We start from the raw sequence: 3802 nt of genomic DNA, 5'->3' as shown, positions 1-3802 counted from the left end.
GGGAGGGCCCGATCCGGGCTCTCCGGGCCGCGGCGGCGGAGACGGCGGGAGCGGGACACGTGGCGGCGGCGGATTGGTCGGGGGCGGCGGCGGACGTGTCCGGTGGTGGAGGATGTTTTGTCCGGCGCGCAGAGGAGGAAGAGGCTAGGGTTTGGACGCAAATTTCGGAGGGGGAGGTGTTTATATAGGCACAGGGAGCTAGGAGACTCCAAATGAGGCACGGTTTCGCCCACACGATCGTGATCGAACGACCGAGAGCATGGAGGTGACTTAGATGGGTTATTGGGCTGTTAGGAGGGGGGTTTTGCTGCAACACACAACAGACCTTTGCGGTTACCCGGTTAACCATTGGAGCATCAAACGACCTCCAAATGGAACGAAACTTGACAGGTGGTCTACCGGTGGTATACCAAGGCCACTTGGCAAACCTCGGTCCATTCCGAGAACGTTTAACATCCGCTCACGAAAAGAAACAAGAGGGGGTGCGCAGGTGCACGTGGGAGTGTCGGATTGCAAAACGGACAACGGGGAAAATGCTCGGATACATGAGACGAACACGTATGCAAATGAGATGCGCATGATGACATGATATGAGATGCATGACATGAACAAAATGCAAAACGAAAACAAAACCCGACCATGAAGGGAATATCATAACACATAGCCGAAAATGGCAAGAGTTGGAGTTAGAAATATGGAAAGTTACATCCGGGGTGTTACATTTCCCTAGTAGTGAAATGGTGCATGGATCCGGAGCTAGGCCGGCCGTAGCGGCCTCGCCGGAGGCCGTGCGGTCCGTCTAGCGTCCGAACGCGCTGGCCGACGCGCAACCCCTTCGATGGCACATCGATGTTGGGGACGCGCCATCGTCCCACAAGGACATGGCACGGCGTGCACGCCGTGTAAGGCACGGGGCGCGTGAGGCGGCGACATCCCTCGCGGCCGCAGACATCGGTGAGGCAGAGTCGCATTCTCCGATGCCCCGTATGGCGCATTGATACGTCTCCAACGTATCTATAATTTTTTATTGTTCCATGCTATTATATTATCTATTTTGGATGTTTTTATGCATTAATATGCTATTTTATATTATTTGGGACTAACTAATTAACCTAGAGCCCAGTGTCAGTTTCTGTTTTTCCATGTTTTTGAGTTTTACAGAAAAGGAATATCAAACGGAGTCCAAATGGAATAAAACTTTCGCGATGATTTTTCTTGGAGCAGAAGACTCCCACGTAACTTGGAGAGGGGGCCACAAGATCCCCGAGGAGGCCACAAGCCTCAGGGGCGCGCCCTAGGGGGGCGCCCTAAGGGCTTGTGGGCCCCTCGGAGGTCCCCTAACCCTAATTCGAGCTCTATAAATTCCCAAATATTCCCAAACAAATAGAAGCATCCACCAAAATACTTTTCCGCTGCTGTAACCTTCTGTACCCGTGAGATCCCATCTTTTGTCCTTTTCTGGCATCCTGTCGGAGGGGATTCGATCACGGAGGGCATCTACATCAACTCTATTGCCCTTCCAATGAAGCGTGAGTAGTTTACCACAGACCTACGGGTCCGTAGCTAGTAGCTAGATGGCTCCGTCTCTCTCTTTGATCCCCAGTACACTGTTCTCCTCGATGGTCTTTGAGATCTGTCCGATGTAATATTCTTTTGCGGTGTGTTTGTTGAGATTCGATGAATTGTGGATTTATGATCAGTTTATCTATGAATATTATTTGAATCTTCTCTGAATTCTTATATGCATGATTTGATATCTTTGTTGACATGAGGAAGTGCCTCCTTCCCCAAAATGGCCAGGGATCCAGCCGGAAGCAGAGCAATGGCAAGCGTCATCGCAACAATAGGTAGATGATTAGATCCTCATTTCTCCTAGTTTAGTATGCATGTAATTGCTTACTTTGGTGTGTGGAAATGTTATGTGTGTCGTCACTTGTGTAATTGTATGCTTAATTTGGTTATGCAATGCTGTCTTTTTAAGTATATATGTTGATGCTCGGTAGAATGAGCGTATGTTGTGCAGACAAAGAAAATCACATCGCCCATGGACTAAACAATGGAACCCGTCGGTGATGTTTTCATTAATCACTCACAATTGTATACCAGCAATCGTTTGCTCACAACACACATGGCTTGTTAGAATGAATCGTCTGTGTTGTTATAGGTCTTCCCACACGTTTCCAATTACAGACTTGTTTTCCGCGTATCACACACATATTGTTATATTGAACCATTTATGTTCTCTTTGCTCAAAGCAAACAGTTCATCCGAGTGAACCGCATGCCGTATATCGCACAAACCTTGATCTGGCTGACCGTTTCTTTTGTGTTGCCTAATCACAAACAGTTCATCCGAGTGAACCGTATGCTGTATATCGCACACACCTTCATCTGGCTGCCCGTTTCTTTTGTTCCTCCTCATCGCAAACAGTTAATTGAACTGAACCGTGTGCCCTGCATCACACACGCAACTAAAATCTGAACCGTGTTTGATGCATCCGCCATCGCAAACATTTTGCAACTTTTTAACGGTTTTTTACACCACCGTTTGCGATTATTGCATCACACACAGTTTCGTCGAAGGGTCTCTGATCGTAGTGTCGCGTTAGCAGCAACCTGCAGTAGTGGTTGATTCATTCTCGTTGTAGCAAATCCCAGGCACTCGATATGTCCTAGTTTCTACCACAAGTCATGCCGTAATTCATGGAAAATTTTGGCATGACCTTTGCTAAAAAGTGGACAAATTGAGCGCCCAAAATTTGCCGGAATGGAAGTTAATCAACATTCCGGCAAAACTTAGGCCACTCGGAATCATTCCCTGCAAACAACAAAAGGCAACTTGGGCACAATCGAACCACTTCAATGTTGCATATAACAGGACCACTTAAGAACTTGTACATGAGCAACTACAATAGTAGATATACATGAGCAAATACTATTGAGGAATTTGCATATAACATGTGAAGGAAATATGCCCTAGAGGCAATAATAAAGTATTATATATTTCCTTATATCATGATAAATGTTTATTATTCATGCTAGAATTGTATTAACCGGAAACATAATACATGTGTGAATACATAGACAAACAGAGTGTCACTAGTATGCCTCTACTTGACTAGCTCGTTAATCAAAGATGGTTATGTTTCCTAGCCATAGACGTGAGTTGTCATTTGATTAACGAGATCACCTCATTAGGAGAATGACGTGATTGACTTGACCCATTCCGGCTTAGCACCCGATCGTTCAGTATGTTGCTATTGCTTTCTTCATGACTTATAGATGTTCCTATGACTATGAGATTATGCAACTCCCGTTTACCGGAGGAACACTTTGTGTGCTACCAAACGTCACAACGTAAATTGGTGATTATAAAGGTGCTCTACAGGTGTCTCCAAAGGTACTTGTTGGGTTGGCGTATTTCGAGATTAGGATTTGTCACTCCGATTGTCGGAGAGGTATCTCTGGGCCCACTCGGTAATGCACATCACTATAAGCCTTGCAAACATTGTGACTAATGAGTTAGTTGCAGGATGATGTATTACGGAACAAGTAAAAGAGACTTGCCGGTAACGAGATTGAACTAGGTATCGAGATACCGACGATCAAATCTCGGGCAAGTAACATACCGGTGACAAAGGGAACAACGTATGTTGTGATGCGGTCTGACCGATAAAGATCTTCGTAGAATATGTGGGAGCCAATATGGGCATCCAGGTCCCGCTATTGGTTATTGACCGGAGACGTGTCTCGGTCATGTCTACATAGTTCTCGAACCCGTAGGGTCCGCACGCTTAACGTTA

This window comes from Triticum aestivum, chromosome 7D (genome assembly GCF_018294505.1).
Source record: "Triticum aestivum cultivar Chinese Spring chromosome 7D, IWGSC CS RefSeq v2.1, whole genome shotgun sequence".
Classification (NCBI taxonomy): domain Eukaryota; kingdom Viridiplantae; phylum Streptophyta; class Magnoliopsida; order Poales; family Poaceae; genus Triticum; species Triticum aestivum.
The sequence above is the reverse complement of the archived record's forward strand: the minus strand, read 5'-3'. Positions refer to the sequence as shown.